The 20,230-nt window shown below is 38.2% G+C and overlaps 1 long non-coding RNA gene across 1 annotated transcript; it reads right to left on the bottom strand.

Moving 5' to 3' along the window:
- Nucleotides 1-12,696: 12,696 nt before the first annotated feature.
- Nucleotides 12,697-14,697, bottom strand: LOC131992256 (uncharacterized). Its single transcript, XR_009396207.1, has 3 exons — nt 14,514-14,697; nt 13,064-13,146; nt 12,697-12,873 (listed from the first exon to the last, which is right to left on the bottom strand). It is a non-coding gene; the product is annotated as an uncharacterized LOC131992256 (long non-coding RNA).
- Between the last annotated feature and the right edge of the window lie 5,533 nt (nt 14,698-20,230).

The raw sequence follows: 20,230 nt of genomic DNA on the forward strand, positions 1-20,230 counted from the left end.
AAACGTGATTCCTTTAAAAAGACATTGATGTTGAGTTTTTCAAGTGAATTTTTGGGGGGTGCTTTGAGCAGTTCAAGCAAAGCTTTGTCTAGTTCCATTATATTTGATGGGTAATATCTCCCACACTAAGGAACTTGCACTAAAACGACAAAAACATGTTTGATTTTGATTTTGGGGTTAATGGTTCCTTTAATTTTTATTTCTTTTTCACACAGTTTGGTCAATATCAGAGAATGTATCCACCTTATTTGGGGGGCTTTTACTGTAAAAAAAGATTATGGGTGTAACTTACAGTGAGTTAGCAGAAGTACCAGTAAGCTATAGTCACAGTGGCAAACCATGCTGGCTAACTGCAAACGACATAAGTAATTTGCCTTCAGTTTATCAAATACTGTTCTGTTTTTAAAGCAAATATATTGAGGGACAGTTCAGGTTGTATGAAGTATGTATTCTCCACAGTCAATTTACGACTGGAAACTGAAGCTGTTATATGTTTATATGCTAGCTTCAAACCTTTCAATTGAAGACATTAAAGACTTGAAAATTGAAAAGCAATTCTTAAAATCTAATTTCAGAAAAATATTTATAGTATAAAGAACAATCCACTCCACCTTTGCATGTTAACTACTATTAAAATATTAGTTAAATTAACATAATATAATTTATAAGTGTTTTGGAGAATCAGTTTAGTATCACAAAACCATAGACTTTGTATAAATAGTGAACACTGTGACATCATCCATTGGTTTGTGGACTCCAGTTTTGAGTTTAACATTTATGCAGTTGCCGTTTTGGTTTATGGCCGTCGCAATATTGGTTTTTTTTGCAACCAGTGCAGACGCAGAACATATCAAGGTGATTACATTATGCTACATCATTCAAAATGACAGCTGACTTCTTTGAGTGTCATTTTTAAGTCGCCAAAGTGTTACAGTTAACTTTGATGAATTGAAAACACTGAAAAGTTCAAAGACGAAAACACACAGTGCATTGTGATAAAGACCTGTCAATCATAAAGTAGCCCAGCCCTAAAGCATACCCAGCTTTATCGTCTACTTTACTCTAAATGTGGGTCCTTTATTTATTATATTTACAATATGAGCAACATTCTGTATTGTATTCTGTAATAGATTAAGTAAAAAGTAGTGGTTTCCTTTTTCCATTTTCCTATTGACTTGCATGGAAACGGACTTCTCTCTGCAACCACTGCTGTCACCCCCTGTTGGCCATTATACAGAATGCAGCTTAAAGGCACTTCTGCATTGGTTTCACTTATCGGGCAGGGAGGTTGCTGCTTGCACAAAACACATACTAAAATGTATTGATTGATATAGAGGATGAAAGTGTTACAAGAGCACACTTCCTCTGGCTCTGCCCATATTCTCACTTCCTGTCTAATTAAGCATAGGTGGGAAAGCAACAGGCAACAGCCACAATAAATGGAGCCTATTATAACTTGTACAATGTGTCTAAATATTCTTAATAAAATTTCTGCTCTTGCAGGTTTCTGTCTTTACTCCCACAGGTGAAATTCCCTCAGGTCACATATACACTGGTTCCTCAGCATCACGGCAGATTTACTCCCTTGACACAGTCAGAATAGACCTTGTTTTATCTCATCAATGATATAATTTGAAATAATCTATGTCCACTAAACCTTTGTCCTTGTCTCTGTCCTGTCCTGTCTTTTTTTTAATAGAACACAGTGAGTTAACAAAAGCCTCTCAACGCCGTCCACCGCTGGTACATTTACATATCTAAGAGGGCAACAGAGATACTCATTAGGGTTGGCCCATAATTAATCCTGGATTAGCATATTGGGGCGAGGACACACACAATGGTTTATTTCATCACAGGGTGTTTCACAGTGGGATCACAGTGCTTTGTCTGTGTAGGATCATTAAAAGGATCCAGGGAGGTAAGGGGGCATAATTGAGATTCGACTGCTCTCGTTGCGAGATTCAACCAGCATTTTGGTCTTTTTATTATAAAGAAGAGATAACAATCCACGTATCTTAAGTATTTCATTTCTTTTTCCCCTTTTTGGTGTCAGGTACAGTGAAGAGTGGCAGGGAAGTGAAGGGAGAGAGATGCAACAGTGTGGAATGAGCTGCAATTCAACACCCATGCAGCCATTAGCAGACTGAGCCACCAGGACGCCCCAGGCTCAGCTCTGTTGCCGGGCTCCTTCCATCCCATAATCAGCCCCTCAGACAGGGGTGGTAATGAGGTGGTGATTCTCCTCTCTGACTGGCACTGATAGTAAAGATTATTTTTATGGCTTCCTTTTATATATGGTAATAAATGGAAAGTGACACAGAAGATTGTAGAGACAGAGCAGCGATGACATTTGACAAAGGTCATGAAGGGGATTCAAACCCATGAAACTGCGACCAATCAGAAAGCAGCTTTCAAAGGGTGGGGCCCATTTTAAACACATTGCACAACAGGATTTCCAGGTGTTATTTCTGGGTTTCTAGGTTGCTGTGTATCAATAAAAGCTGGGACTAAAGAGGGGTTAATTCAAAGGCATTCACTTAGATTCAGAAGAAAAACATCATAAGCAGACACTCTCACAGTTCTGTCGTTTTAATGCCTTATAAACTTATGTTATGGAATGTTGGGAAAACAGTTGCAATGCAAATTAAGCAAACACAGAAAAATTATTCGGAATCCTGTTTAAAAAAAAAAAAAAAAAAAAGAATATGCCCATCCTTCCTCAGCAAAGACCAGTGACGTAGGTCACCACAGAAAGCTGTATAGGTTGGCACTAGCTTAATCAAGTTTGGAAATCACAACAAAGAATATACTGCTGTGGACACTACGTTAGTTCAGTTCCGTAAGTCACACATTTACACAATCTAATGATGTGGCAAAGTAAGACCAGGAACTCTTGTGTTCTGCAAGGTAAAATTTATGCTTTTGTCAATGTAGTCTGGTGGCTTTGAAGAGCCATAGATAACAGCCTCAGTTCCCCGTTGTAAGGGCCAGTGGTGGAAGAAGTATTCAGATCCCTTACTCAAGTAAAAGTACTTATACCACACTGTGAATTTACTCCACTACAAGTAAAAGCCCTGCATTCAAAACTTACTTAAGTAAAAGTACAAAAGTATCAGCATCAAAATGTACTTAAAGTATCAAAAGTAAAAGTATTCGCAATGCATAATGGATTCACTCAGATTGTCCAAATATATTATTGTATTATTATTTTTGATGCATTTATGTTAGCTTTGAATTTACTGTTGTCAACATAGGGCTCATTTTAACTACTTAATATACTTTTGTGTGGTTTAATTAGTACAAATTTTAAATCTATTATGTTTTATGTTAAATCTCGACCTGAAAAGTAACTAAAGTAACTAAAGCTGGCAGCTAAATGTAGTGGAGTAAAAAGTACAATGGTTGCCTAAAAATGAAATGAAGTAGAAGTAAAAAGTAACATAAAATGGAAATACTTAAGTAAAGTACAAGTTCCTCAAAACTGTACTTAAGTACAGTACTTGAGTAAATGTACTTCGTTACTTTCCACCACTGGTAAGGGCTGCCTGACAGCAAGGTAAAGCAGTGAAAGTATTCTCAATATATTGTATTAGCTTTTTTAAGGTGTCCAAAACACATTTTGCTTCTGTCACCAGCATTACATATTACCCTCTTCAAAGCCACCAGATTTCTTTAACAAAAACGGTATTTTTACCTTGCAGAATATAGGAGTTGTTGGTCTACTGCTGTCTTAATCTGTTATTTGGTTTGTGACTTTCAGTCACAGATCTAAACTAATGTGGCATCCACAGCAGTGCCGTGCTTGGTTTCCATGCTGATATCAGCTCCTTCAAGCTGGGAATGTATTGATCTGTAAGACACACAGGCTATGAATAAGGATTTCTTAGGTTTGAAAACTATTGGAAATATTTAGGATATTGCAACTACACAACTCAGCATAAAATACACAAAATAGATCTAGTCTTTTTTAGACATTTTAATGTGGTCAAGGTATACATATTGGACCATAACTGATTCTGTATATGTGGTCATTGTTTGATTTTATGTTTATATTAAAGCTCCAAAGTTTGAAGTAGAAGTATAATGAATGCTGACATACTGCAGCTGTAGTTGCCTGAAACCATCCGTGCTGGCTGGTTGGTATTATCTTTTAAATGTACGTCGCTTTGGATAAAAGCATCTGATCAATGACATCGTAGATTGTTGATGAATAATACTGATTACAATGTCTTGCTAAAAATTTGCCTATATATGGATCTTTAAATGTTTATTAAGGTCAGGTAATGTGAACTGACCTATGAATAGTGAAGTACCTGAATATCTGAAGCAGGAAGTATGCACTTGCTCTTTGTGATCGTCTCCTAATTTGTCTCGCGAGTCAGTTTGGAGACCGTGAAGATGATAAATCCTCTTGTGCCTGCATTCATTCAACACAGTGATTGTCTGAAGTCATGTCCCATTAGGGAAGCTGTCACTCTTCACAGGACATTGAAGTAATGCAAAGACTTGCTGGATGAATGAAGCAGCCTTGACAATCAAATAACATTTGCCAATGAAATGCCAATTTACAGTTTGTGCATGTGTAAACCAATACACACATTTCTACTGCAGACTAACGTGCAGTCAGTACTGTTTTCATGTTCAATTACTGAAAGTAGAACAAGTTGGTATTCATCAAGTGGATAAATTGTGTTGTGCTGACATGATGTTACTTGCTGAGACTACATAATACACCACGTTCTGTGCCTGCGTTCCTTAAATTGCATGGAATCGGTGAGTGTATGTGTTTTTTAAGGAAACATCACAATTCAGATACTTTCACATGATACTGAAAAATGAAAATGATCATTCTAGCACACTATTGAAGTTTTTATTGGATTAATGCTTAACAAAAACAATTTGTTAAATGTGAGGAGATAATTTGTCTTTAAGCATCCTCAAAGTAATGGTACAACTGGGAAATTCCAATAGAAATGTTCCTCATAAACAAGTTATTGTTATAACGTACACTGAAAACAAGCTTTAAATATTCCTGTCAGAGTGTTTATGACTGTCCATTGCTCTCTCTCTCTGATGGCAGATTGGTCAGTGTGGGCAGCTCTCAGACTCAGGGATTTGGCTGCAGTTCCACGCACTCTGCTGTGTGCCAGGTACTGCATGCAGGGTCACCACCTGGCTGCAGCATCCTCAGGCCAAGCCGCATCAGAATAGACCAAAAGCCTGAGCTTTTAGACATCCCACCCACATATAACCTGTACTGTCCCGACAAATATAAAACCAAACAGGAAGAGTAATGGTTAAAATACAACTCAAACCCTGAAAGTGCAGCATTACAGGAAAATAGGAAAAAAGTAATTCTGGGTGGAATTTATCCCAAGCTTGTTCTTATGTAAAATGTTTTTAATGTGTCTAATGTTGGTAAATAACAAATCATCTGTAAAACTAATGACATACCCCTCAGCTTCAGCTGAATTTTGCATTCAGGGATAATTAACTTACATGTAAGGAAAACTTTACACCAATTAAAAATCAACATGTTATGCCATTACATTCATGCTATTACTGTATATATATGAACTGTATTGAAAAAGATGACATTTTTGATTATAAAGCAGGTCTAGGTGCTATGTAACTACTGTAAGACCAAAATGCTCAATCCACAGAGAAATACACACAGCTCTTATTCAAAAGTGCCTTTAAACAAGCTGTCAGGACTGCCAACGGGTTGTGATGTCACAACTATTCTATTCACTCACTTGCCACTTTATTAGAAAGCAAGGTGTACCGGTGTGGTCTTAATAATAATAATAATAACACATTCAATTTATGTAGCGCTTGTAGAACCTGATAATGTAATAAATTCCCGATAATGTAATAACCCCGATAATGTAATAAAAATCTGCACTTGAGTCCATTGAAAATGGAATAAAACCCGATAATGTAATAACTTCCCGATAATGTAATAAAGTGCATTTCCCAATAATGTAATACACTTTTTACCAATAATCTAATAAAGTATAACACCAAGCACCTTTAGATTTCAAGAAGCTGTTGAATGCATTTGTGTGTCATGGATACCTCATTTGTGAAAAACAGATGAACGGGTCAAAAGTTAATAAATATTCAACTTTGACCTGTTGGTGGCGCTAGAGCTCTTGAGCTAGAGTTGCCTACACAGTATCACCGCTTGAACTCAAGTAATGGGTGGTCTGCTGTTAAATTGTTACAACATTGGGGAATTATTACATTATTACAACTTGCGAAATGAAGGCTAACCTGATAATGTAATAACCTCCCATTAATGTTATACTTTATTACATTATTGGTTTTATTACATTTTCAATGGACTCAAGTGCAGATTTTTATTACATTATCGGGGTTATTACATTATCTGGAATTCATTACATTATCAGGTTCTACAGCGCTTTTTCTAGATACTCAAAGATGCTTAACAGCAATACCAAAACAAAAAAGAGCAGTATAAACATTTATTTAACATTAATTTATTTATACAAATAAATTAGTGCATAAGAAGTGAGAAGAAGAACAGAGTTTGGCAATGGTTGTAAGTGAATTGAAGAGGGGTTTTGAGGTATTTCTTGGCGTGGAGAGTAAGGTGGCGTCTCGGATGATTTCTGCTGCTGTAGCACATCTGCTTCAAGGTTTGACGTGCTGTGCGCTCAGAGATGGTCTCCTGCAAACCTTGGTTGTAACGAGTGGTTATTTGAGTTACTTGCCTTTCTATCATCATTCTCCTCTGACCTCTGGCATCAACAAGGCATCAAGGCTCACTAGATATGTTCTCTGTTTCGAACCATTCTCTGTAAACCCTAGAGATGGTTGTTAGATCAGTAGTTTGTGAAATACTCAGACCAGCCCGTCTGGCGTCAACAACCATGCCACATTCAAAGTCACTTCAATCTGTGGTTTGAACCCTGACCATGGCAGTCTACATGTCGAAGTATCCTTGGGCAAGATACTGAACCCCAAATTGCTCATGATGCTGCGTTCATCAAACAAACAGCATGAGAAAAACGTTGTGTTTTTTTAAACCTTAAGGGATGTAAACTTGTTCTGGTAGATAACCAAAATACAAGTTCTATGAACTTGAAAATGAGCATATGTCCCTTGCATGACTCTGATATCTGAGAAACTAGAGCAACATTAGAAAGAAAACAACTGAAAATAACAGTGAAGGCAAATATTTTTTTAATTTGAATGTAAACTCCATGGTAACAAATAGATCTTTAACTGCAACCAGCCCTAAATACAGCTGAACATATAGTTCCTATATGCCTAAAGAACTCACTCCCCCCGTGTTCTACCAAACGTCCACTGTGTGTCCTGACAGAGTGGCAGCTGCCTCTAACAGGTGTCATTCCTACACTGCAGCGTCAAAAGTCAGACCCAAAGACATATATGCTAATATCATGCAAATGCCATATAGCAGATCTGGAGGTGATGCATATTAATGAAAGGCAAAGCATCATAATCAGCCAGGGAAGTGCGGTGTCCTTGACAAGCGGGCCGTTGCATCTTCAAATGTTACTGAAGGTCAGTGGACATCACATCACTGGAGAAACTGCTGAGGCTTTAGGCAACATCTGCTGTGACACGTGGCTGCATGGACACACTCATGGGGTCGCGTGTGCTCGTGAACATGCACACATTTGCACTTACAGACACCGTCCACCCTCACACACGCACACACAGTCCTGGCTGTAGGACGAGGAGGCTGACTCATGAAGGCATGTGTTCATTATTATAATATAATCAGCGTGGAAGCATCTTAAACTTGTCATAATTTTGGATCAGATGAAATATGTATCTGTGTCTGTGGTCCTGCATGTGGTTAATATTTACAGACGGCTTCTTTCATGTGAATCCAGATTTGCACTGTTGTTGATTCACCAATGGACAAAAGAGTCTCCAAGTACATGCTTAGTGTGTGTGAAACATAAAGTCAGAGTGCAGGGTCAACTGCAGGATATTATGGCGCATTGCAGTACTACAGCATTTGAGGAACCAACAGGAAGAGGCTCCTCACCCAGTTCAGCAGTGGAAATGTCACAGTCGCTAAACCTCCTTCTTCTTCTCCGGTCACACATGGTGAAACTCTTTCCCAGTCACAACTGCTTGAAATTTATAACAAATGCTTAAAGCTTCAAAGTAAACGCATGTATATCGGTCTGATACAGCGAAATGTTGAGCTTTAACCAATACTCTTATGTCAATGATGCAACAATGCTCATGGTGAGTGACAGTCAATTATCGCCTGACTCTGCAGTTCTCCTCAGTTCTACACAAGCAGCAACCTCCCGGCCTGAAAAAGTAAAGCCAATGTGGCAGTGCCTTACACATGCATTATTTCTAATTACCAGCAGGGGGCAACTGCAAAAAGTCAATCGGAAAATGTTCCTACTCCCGACTTGATTGATTACTCCAGGAAACATTTAGCTAATGAGTTAACGGTCCAAATCGACAGTTTAAAGCCTTTTTCAATACAGTATGATGCCCATTTTGTAAATTATTGTCCCATTTAGTGTAAGAAGCCGCTGGTGGACTTAATAGAGCATTTGGAAGCTTAAGGAAACAGATATTTCCATCATGTGTTGGTGAAGACCAAAAACAGAGCTAAAAGAAAGAAAACTTTGGCTAATGTCATTGCGAATGTGAATGCTAATGTCACTCTGTAACTGCTGAATGTGTGAATGTACAAATGTTTCATAAAAAGTTTTTCCTGATTGACTTAAAAAGTGAATATACATCAGTGATATGTTTCACAGCTTATGGCCAAAATTCTTGCAAATTACTTATTGTGATTACATTTTCAGTTTTCCATTTCACAGTTTTATTCCCACAACCTTAGAAATCTTAGTGTGCAGCACTGATGCAGTAAAGCAACTTACTGAGCTTGGAGCTACATTAATCTGACACAAGCTCCTCATAGGTCCTATTACGGATGTAACGATTCTCCAGGTGTACGGTTCGGTTGGACCTTGAACCACGGTTCTGTTCATACCTCGAGTAAGAAACAACTGGGAAAACATTTTCTAGATCAACCACAAGAACACTAATGTACACTCAGGTATATTTATTTCTTACATTTTCTTAATATAAATTAACTTAATAATGAGGACAATCCAACACATAGAGAAACAATCCACAAAATCAAAAATAATTACATTATAATGTGACAGACTGTCTGTGACCAAGGCAATACTTGCACATTCAGTCTCTGTAGAATAAACAGACAGATATTATCAATCTATATTTCACCTAAAAGTGATGATGGAGAGGGCAGCGTCACACGCTACACCCAGTGGCAGTGGATGGTGGGTTGTGCATGTCAATTCTGTTGGCAGATAATATGGACAAAGACCCATGGCTAACTTTTCAATATACAGGTTACAGATCTTTCTTTAACAGTAATATGCTTACCCTCCCTTCTTACTGCTCCCCCTGAGCTCTCTGTATGTCTGCAGTGTCTGAAAGATGGCTATGGCCACATTTACATTGGAAATATTTTCGTGCATTCAGGAGAATGCAGAACCGTAACACGAGATCCATGTACGCTGCGTCACAGTTTTACAGTCTGGTTTCAAAGCCGTTACACCCCTAGATCCTTTACATACATTGTGCTAAATGAAAAGTGGGTGATATTTCTGTTGCTCGTTTGTAACCAGATAAAGTGGTAACAGGTCTTTCCATTTCCTTTGAACACTGAATCGCTTACGGGGCCCTTGAGTGACACCCAGGACACACTGATGGTAGATACTGACATGGTTTTAGGACATTTCACAGCCTGTAAAATCCGCATCCATCTGTGAGCAATTGTGATTATTATTACACAACATTTATCTGGGATCTGCAGGCAAAGCTGTAACCTCACAAGCACAGATGATTGCACATTTACTGTGGATACACACACAGGTGCAAGTGGGCACACAGCCACACTAACCCGCAGCTACAAACACTCGAAAACACACATATTCCAGCAGAAAGTGTCATCAACCGTTCAGCCTCTCTTCTGTCTCGTTCCCTTTATAGAAGCTGTTTGGTGGAGAGGCCCAAAATTCGATCATGCATTTTCTCTTGACTGAAGCCCTCCATATTTAGAGAGTCTATTTGTGGCAGTGTGTCTCCACAGTTGCCTTTGCCATGCCCCGAGGAGAGAGAGAGGCGGACTAATAAACCTCCCGGAGTATGCCTCGCTTAGTTTCCAAACTGCAGCAGAACTGGCACTCACCGCCTGCAGTGCACAACAGTGCATGACCACACTGATAAAGTGGAATAGGCACAGTGCTGATGGTCGACATGACTGGAGGAATAGATAGTCTGACCGTTGCAGTTTGTCATAGTCTCTCATTCTTTCTGTGTCATAGCCTTGGGTTGAACGCCATCAGCTCTGTTTTAGCCTTTAAGAGATATTCAGCACTTGTGTTAAACTTTTCTTTCATAGAATTTATTTTCCAATTTGTGCCCAGTAGAAAGAGAAATGATGAAAATGATATATATATATATATATATATATATATATATATATATATATATATATATATTTTTTTTTTTTTTTTTTTTTTTTTTTATTTATTTATTTATTTTTTTAAATTATTATTTTTATTTTATTTTGTTAAAAAACCATTCCTGACAGACATTGGCATTGATTTGTATAATCTATCAACAAAAATATTACCATGAACAAACATGATCATCTCCTGTCCCCCTAAATAATTAATAATATGCTGATGAGTAAGAGTTAACAATAGTTTTTTAAACAGTGCATGGTGTAACTAATATGGGTCTATAATTAGATTATTTCTTGGGGCATGCTAGATTAATCTTTCATTTCACTCTCTTCCTTCAGGGTCATTTCTTTCTATTGTGAGACTGAATTTTAAATACTATATAGAGCACTGCATGTATTATAATCCATGTTCTAAATTATGCTGAGGAAGAACATCATTCACTGGCGGAGATTAACCTTTTAACTTGAACCCATTTCAACAGCCATGTCAAACTATACCACAAATTAAGAGTCGCTGACAGTTCACATTGTCACTTTTCTTCTTTTTTTTCAGAAATGAAGGATAACCTCGACATATCACAGATCAACATCTATTCTCAGCTGATCAACAATTACTTATATATGCATATATAGCAGTATAGATGATCAAGTGAGGGCATGAAACACTTTATACCAGCGAGCTGTGCTAAGACTGAGGTGTAAGTCTCGCAGTTTCTTAAACCTACTGCTGTGTTGTCAGGCTGTTGATAAATCTGAGGTTTGTCCTGAAGTCAGCAGGATTTTTTTACTGACACTAGAGGTCGCTGTTTATCAGGTTGAGGTTGCTAAAGGCAGCCAAACTGAGGTTTAACCCTCTGGTGTTCATCTATTTATTGAAAATATGCATGTTTTATGAACAGTAATAACTTTATTTATATATGATATGTAGACAAGCTGAGAAAGCCAGTTAAAGTGCAATCATAGGAGCTTTCACAGTGTGCCATTTGTGTTTCTGGACCATTTTTAAATTGTGAATTTTCTTTCTACAATGAAAACTATTACTATTTTTAATTTACATGAAAATAGACTGTAGTTTTATTTTATTTTTTTCTGCTGTTTTTGTGTGTATAAATGGTAAAAATAAATAGGTGCATTTCCATAGACACCTGTGTCTTCTGTTTGTATTTTCCATTCCTGGCAGCTTTCTTAATTAAAATAAAATGCAAAATCTGACTGATAGCCAAGTTTGTGTCGAGAAAAAGAAGCCATGCATGTGATGTAAGGACAGACAGAAAGACGCTAAACAGAGACAAAAATGAATGCATAGGAAGTTGACAAATTTGAACCAAAATCAGTGTGTGGCAGAAGTGGAGTCAACGGCACTGATATATTATTAATATTATAATTGTTAAGAAATGTCCTACCATATGCAGTGTCATGTAGGTGACACATTTGCCAAATATATACAGTAAATACAGGCAAAGAAGACAAGACGCTGTTGTTGTTGATGTTTAAGAGGGAGTATGGGTAATGAGACAGGAACAATAAGGAAAGTGGTAATGTTACAATATAAATATTTACAAGTAAATACTTTGGGAAATCACAATGTAATGTAATTACTGTAAATATAATGTACATTATTGGTGTTGTAGGGGAACAGAACATGAAGTTAAATATGCATTTTTTAGCTGTATATTATTTTAAAATACTGGAACAATAATTATTGTAAAAACTCTAGTCATCTCCAGTTCAACTTGGATCAACATAACAGTAACACAGCATTATATCACAAGTAAATGGCTTACCAAGGTAACATTTTGCTCCTGGTAATTGCTCTGCCCCTTTATAATAATACATAATAATATAATGGATAATAACATAATAATCTTTATTTATAGTGCACTATTCAAAACACATGTTACAAAGTGCTTTTGGATACTCCAAATTGTTAATACGTTTGATATAATTTAATTTATAATTTATAACATAGTTCTCAACTCAGTACGTACAGCGCTAAGTTAACACTTATACCTCACTGCACTAAATCAGTAGACTCTAACTCAGTTAAAGAGGCACTGGTAAAAAAGTGAGTTATTCACTTACTGATTTAAATGAAATCACAACTTAAAACCTGATCTCAGTTATAGTAGTAGACTGCATGCATATATATATATATATATATATATATATCCTTCAAAGCCCTCAAAGCTATTAGCAGACACAGATTCATTCAACTCACACAAATCAACAAGTGACAGAACAACCAGGAAGTTGGTTAAGTCCTCCAGACTGTCCCTGCTCACTGTGACATCAACAGTAACACAACTGCTTTAGTGTAGAGGCAAACCGAGCGATAACACCAACCACTGCACTCCAAGAAGTGAAATGCTCAATCTTAGGTTAGCGTCACTGTGAGCCTATTTAGCATAAGAAGCAGCAGTCGGGACCGATATAACGTTGAGTAATGATTTTATACAGTCTATGGTATTGATGCTGCGTAAGGCCGCGTAACACCATGAATATAACGTGATAATCAATCACATAAATAAAACTCACCGTCTAAACGTTGCCACTGTGTTTCTGCAGCGTCCTGGGTCACAGCTGCACGTTAGCAAAATGGAGGGCACGTCCTCCATGACCTGCGGCAGGTGAAAGGTCATCATGTGACGTTTACTAACTGACATCAGCCAGGTCGTTTTAATCATAAAATATATCTTGATGAATGCCACAGGCAGGCCTTCACAACAAATACAATTATTAAAATAAAATAAAATAATCCTTGCTAAAAGGGCACTTTGGACATAAAGGGGCATGTGCCTGTTCGATTTTGGAGATGTATGTAAGCTAAGAAGCCTACATACATCTCCAAAATCATATGAGGCAACGAGGCCAGCTCTACGCTGGGGCAAGAGGGGGCCGAGCCCCCTTAAATAAATATCTTGCCCCCTCAAATCAAAATTTTAGAATTTGAGAAAGCACATTTTAATATACTCACAAAATTAATATACGTTACAATTTGACAAAATTATCTGCAGTAGCGGAAAAATCCCCCGAAAAAGGGACACACGATCCACGATTATTAGTTGAAATCAGGATGAAGCAGGGCTGGACTGGGACAAAAATCAGCCCTGGCATTTTTGCCCCAACCGGCCCACCACAACTGATAACTCACCAAGTATCTCCTAACCATGTAGATATCTGAACTATAAAACTCCACACTACACTACATTTAGGCTACATAAGATGGCCCTCATCCTAAAGTGTCAAAACACAGGAAGTCAGAATAGATAAGTTTCACTTTTTAATATAAATGCAATAACATGCAGCACAACAAAGCAAGATAATAGGCCTGCAGGAAAAAAGATAAAGAACACACAGTACTGTAAAAGTACAGTTGAAACTCCATGCTCACTTTAAAATGGTGTTCTGCTAATGCCCAAGAAACAAATGTTTACATATCTAAAAAGATCCCTTTGGCTGAGCAAATTAGACTGCAGAGACAGAAATGTCCTACTAGCAAATGTAACACTTTCACACTAAAATCATAATTTTCACGTCCAACTGCTCGTCTGTTTATCAACTCCAAATCTATCAACAACTGTTTAAGCTAGCACCGACAACAGAAAGCAAATCAGCTTCAAACAATAACAGAACTGACCAACATGAAATTATGAGGCACTAGAATGTTAAACTGGTAACAACAGCTAGCCTAGCCTAGCATGTTGCTGTGCCAGTCAATGAACTTCAACCAATTAAGTCATTAAAGTCCATAACTGTTAAACTTCATTAAAAGTTCAGACGTGCTAAACATGGTGGAGGCAGGAGAAACTTCCCTCTCTTCCTGCTCTTGCCCCCTGGCTGCGCGCGCACCTGTTACTGTTCGTAAACAAGACACCATCTTTACACGATACACTGTGTTCAAAAAGTTATCAAGCTGACAAAATAAAGTTATTAACCTGACTTCATGATATTTGAGCCAGGTTGAGAACTCTTTATAGCTTCTTACCGCATGTTGCCGGGTGCTGCCATCTTTCCACCTCTCTCTCCTAACTCCCTATATACTAAAGGTTAATTCCTCCATCATCACCTGGCGGCGCCGTGCTGAGTCAGCTCCAGCTGCTGCAGCACCAAACATTTCAGATAGTTTGGCGCCTTTTGCAGCATCTGCCTGAAGGGCTTGTCGTTTGTTTTTCTCGTAATTTCTCCGCTACTTCTATGCGTTTCTCTTACATTTTTATTTTCTGGCTGTGATTGATTGATTGACAGCCGATGGGCCCAAGGAGGAGGGCTCTCGGCCCTCCCTCTACCTGATTATTATTGACCATTGGCCAATGAGACTGTCGGCCGTGACATGACTCGCTGATTGACAGCAGAAGGGGCCAAGGAGGAGGGGGCCTTAGCCATCGGCCCTCCCTCTACCTGTTTTATTGGCCATTGGGCAATCAGTCAACCAAAAAATATATTAAATTAAAAAAATATATTTTTTTGTTTTGTTTTTTCAAGTCGTTCCTCATATGCCAGATGGCCAGTCCAGCCCTGGGATGAAGGATGTCTTATTTTATTTTATTCATTTATTTTATTTTATTTTTATTTTTTAGTTTCCCCGCCCTGAGGGATTGCCACCTTATTGTGGTCAGTGGGTTTGCATGCCTCAGTGACCTTAAGAGCTAAACCAGCAGGAGCCTAGTCTTCAGGTGGGGCACCCAAGTTGGACAGGTCTGAAGGTAGTGGCCTGACAAAGTACAACCCACTTCTCCAGGTTGGGGTTGGACACATAGACCAATGAAGAAAGCACCGTTACTATAAGCACAGAAAAAAAGTTCTGGAGCATGATGTCTACACATGATGACCCCTTCACATTTCTGACTGCCCCCTCATATAGGCCTGCCTAGAACCGGCCCTGTGAGGCAATATTAGACACAGTAAAATTATTGTTTAAATGCTGTGACCATTTCAATTGCAGCCTCTTGAGCAGGTGTGATGTTAGGAAGAGTGAATGTTAACTTTTTTGCCACATGAATTTGTCAGAATATAACACCAAATTAAGTTGAGTTAAATGGGAATGAACAAAAGTTCCTGGAGTCAGGCTAAGCTCTTTGACATTTATAAACAGCATGTCCTTAGAGGGGCTACAGCTAAATGGGACTGAGGACTAACAGATTCTGTTTCCTCATAAGTGCTATTGCTAAATAGCGTACATGTACATTGCAGATTTACACTCTTGTACATGTGTACTTGGTTTGAATTCCCATTTCCCTGCTCTTCTCTGTGATTTATTGTTTGAATGTGTTGTGAAGTACTTAGGTATTATTATTATTGATTAAAACATACAAAACCATACAATAAAAAAAAACACACAATCAAAAATCTTGTTTCCAAGCTGAATATTAAATTAAGTTTCTTGTTTAGGAATAAATTATGTTTCTCCCCAGGCAAAGAAACATTGGATTTTAGAAACATTTAACCATTACTGGAATACAATGATCTGCTTTTTATAAATGCACCTGAACTGTTCCCTAAGAGGTTGGATACTGTATCCCCTTTGCAATGTGTTTCACGTACCTGAGGTGATATGACTAGACGATGGTGCTAGAGGGGCTTCATCGGGGTCATCAGGTAGGCACCCTGGTGTTTCGATCATAGGCCCACAACACCGCCAAAGGTGGCGTCCCAGGTGCCCCCCCTCTGCTTTACCCCTGGTGTCATTGATGTTATCTTGGGGCCCAGGAGGTGTCTCACTTCTTAATCTAGAGCCACCAACTGACCTGCTAAACTGCACTGGAGAGGTCTTTGATGGCTTGACGTTGGCTTTAACCTCTGATTTCCATGTCCTTAAGCAGCCTAGTTGACTTGCCCACGAAGCCTCTGCAGCTTCAACTGGGCAGACCTTGGGTTTCCAGCCACGATGTTCAGCATCAGTTGCCAGCTCGGCATACTTAAGGCTCTTGCGTTGGTAAGCCTCCTCCACTGCATCCTCCCACGGCACAGTAAGCTCTGTGTAGACTGTTCGAATTGAGGAGGAGCAGAGCACGAGGTCTGGTCTGAGGTAAGTAGTGGTGTTCTCAGGTGGGAAACAGATTAAACCAAACCTTATGAAGCCGTATAGGTACCAAAAGTAGGACTGCTTAGAGGGCAAAATGTGGGGGGGATTTTTTGTGTAATTTGGCACTGCCCTCTCAGTATGGCCATAGAAAAGCTTTTTTATGATATCATATGAAATATGTGAAACCTAATTATTCACAGGTAATTAGTCTTGTTTACCAGTACTGTAGCCCATTTTATCAGTGTTACCTGTTGATTTAAACCCTGTATAAAGACATATTGGGGGTCATAAATGGACATTTAAAGGTGCAAATGGCAGGGTTAAAACAATTAATGTGAACAAAATAAAAATAAAAATCCTGTCACTAAAAGAATTGAACTGAAAATTTCTCAGTGAAATATGAATCAACTGTTTTCACTGTATCGTAGTGCAGACTGTGCCCTTTCTGTCCTGAAGACATGGATTACCAAAGTTAATGCAGTGCTTGCCCTCTAGTGTTCAGAGGCTGACAGTGACAGCAGAGACGTGTTAGATTTCAGTTCGCTGGCCTTGCCATTTCAACTGCCAGGTCCTGATGCGTGCTGGCAGCCCTCCATGATCACATTTCACCCTTCAGTGAACAGCAGGGGTGTAGCACAGCACAACAACAGCAGCAGCTCTGGAAGCTCCACAGTGTTGCGCTACATCTGCCCAGGCCCCAGTGTGAGTTACAGGTGGACTTTCTCCATGCTTAAATATATATAGTCTTGTTACTCCCACACAGCAACTTAAAGCTAATTAATGCAATTATCTGGGAATTAACCTGCCAAGGTTCATTATTCCATATTATTATTAAATAATCTTATAAGACTTTTTTTTCAAGTGCATTCTGTATTTCTGCTCAAAGTGTTGCACTGGCTCACACTCACCTGTGGGTAAATCATGTAATCGAGTTATGAGTCAGTAAGCAGACACACACACACACACACACACACACACACACAAACACACACACAAACACACACACACACACACACACACACACACACACACACACACACAAAGCTGTAGTTTGTTGTCAAGAGCACATTATTTACTCCACATGATTTGTGTCCATGGCAACTGAGTGCTGTTTGGCCCATCAAATGGAATGAGGCTGGTCTAACAGAGGAAATGAAGAAGAAACTCAAGGATCATACGTGGTGAAAATGTGTGGAATCAGCTACAGAATCACAACATTTCAGCAGAGAGTGAAGTACATTCAAGTCCTTTAAAACCAAGTAAAATCCAACAAGGCTCTACAATATGAGGGCAAAGCACATCTACAGATAAATAAAAAAAAAAACAAGGAAATCAATGAATAAAAAATCAATGCAGACATGGTAAAAACCTCCGTGAAAGACAATACATTGTCCAAACCCTATAGATTTGTGGCAGCAGTCCGATTAGTTACCATTCAATTTTATAGCAATAACTGCTTTTAGTTCTAACGAATTACAATCAGTGAGATCAGTGAGACAACAAGCAAATGCATGCCGTTATTTTACCTCACAAATAAATATAATCAGTTCCATCAGGTCAGGACATAGTATTTCACATATTGTTTTTGACAGAGTCAGGGTTATTAAAGAAAAATACATTTCAAACAGGAATATCTTCTTCAGAATGCTGTTAAAGCAAGTGACAAACTCTCACTTTACAATCAAATTCAGCAGGTTTGAAGTCTTTTGACCTCGAGATCAACAAATGAAGGCTTCTTGGAAATTATTCTTTACGAATGAGATGCATGTTTATTGTAGGGGATTCATTTTCTGTTTTTCAAAACAACATCTAAAGTTCTTTATAGCCAGGTAAAATTTAGCAAGACAGAATAAATGAATTAATGCAAAGCATAATAATCCTATAGTAATTCAAAAGGATCTGTGTTGACAGTGACTCACTTGTATTTGTCTTTTACACTCACAACCTTTTGTGCCGCTCTCAGTTTGTCAGAACAGAATAATCCATCATCTATATGACTTGCAGTGCAGCTCTCAGTAACAGACATATAGGGGGACTTGAAAATATTTCCGAGGCTTAAACACTTATGAGGCATTAGATGGTGCAGAAACAAAAACTTCTGTGCTGCTTTACACACATGACACATCTTTGGTTGCGAGGTGAAGCATTTTTGCCAACAATAATAATCAAGAGTGCCTTGTTAAATAAAAAAATACATTATAATAATTTCAGTCTCCTGTGTCAGTTTGCCTTTTGGCCACTAGGAGGCACTCTTGGAGATGATTCAAAATGATCACCCCTGCAGCATGAACCTACATTTCTCACAGGCAGTGGTACATCAATGACGAGATTTAAGGATAGTAAAAATCTAAATTAATACATTTAAAAAGACAAGGAAAATTTTATGATGATACACTGGCCTCTGAGAATGTTGTTATTTGAGAAACCAAACCATGAAGATTTGTGACAGCAGTCACATTAGTTATCATTCAATGTTATAGCAATGACTGTTTTTAGCTCTAACAGATGTTAAAATGTGGTGTGACCGTCATAACATTGGATTTAAGATCATGGCAGAAAATAAGCTCTGTGGCAAACACACATTCCTGATGCTTACGTGTTTTGTTCAGCAGGATAATCTTTACAAAATGCCACTTTTATTATGTTTGATGCATTAATGCAGCCGACAGAAGTAAAAAGCTAACCTTATGCTATAGCAGACTACTCCATGGTCACAGGACTTGAGCGTCAGAACGTAAGGCGGACTAGTGAGAGAGTTCCCGTCCGTGTCCGGTGTGATGACCTTTAATGTCCCTGACAACAACTGTAGTCTCATTTAGCCACTTGTTAGTAACCGCCTTTTTAAGGACACATAAAATCGCAAGTGAGGTATTTACTTTAACGTTTACTTTAACATATTTCATGTTGTAAAACAAAACAGAAACATCTCTTAAGCTTGTGTTAACCACAGACCCTACTTCAGGCATTTAACCACAAACACATTCAAAATCCTCATTGAGTTTGAGAGGTTAGAGCCCAGGGCGCTAAAATGCTAACTGACTTGCTTGTTTAAGAACTCGTTCCTGTGGCTCCCTATACATTCCCTGTTATTTTACCTCACAGATTAATATAGTCAGTTCAGTCAGGTCAGGACATAATATTGTACACATTATTAATTATTTGAATTTCTCTTTGCTGTTAAAACAAGTGACCTTTCAACCTCCAGATCAACAAATGATGGCTTCCTGGCATTTATTCTTCATGGATGAGTTGCAAATTTATTGTAGGGGATTCATTTTCTATTGTACTCACTTGATTTGATCTTTTAAACTCTGTATAGAATGACCAATACTCTCAATGACTTGATTAATTGTTAGATTATTAACGGTTCTGTTCTGCTATACAGACTATAATACATCTTTGGTGGTGACATGGGGCATATTAACCAAGAGTACCTTTTTAAATAAATCCCCCCAAAACATTTCAGTGTTTGTGTCAATTTGTGCTTTTGGTCACTGAAGGCACTGCACTTTTGGAGATGAATCAAGTCATGCGATGTCTTTTCTCACTCTCTGTTCATAATGAGTTAACTAAAATGTTAACACAATTCTCATTAAACACTGTTACAATACTTTCAGGTCACTTAATCTCTTTCACTCATGTTGTATTTAACTTTACTGGATTTTATTAAAAAACAACAA

The sequence above is a fragment of the Centropristis striata genome, chromosome 2 (assembly GCF_030273125.1).
Source record: "Centropristis striata isolate RG_2023a ecotype Rhode Island chromosome 2, C.striata_1.0, whole genome shotgun sequence".
Classification (NCBI taxonomy): Eukaryota; Metazoa; Chordata; class Actinopteri; order Perciformes; family Serranidae; genus Centropristis; species Centropristis striata.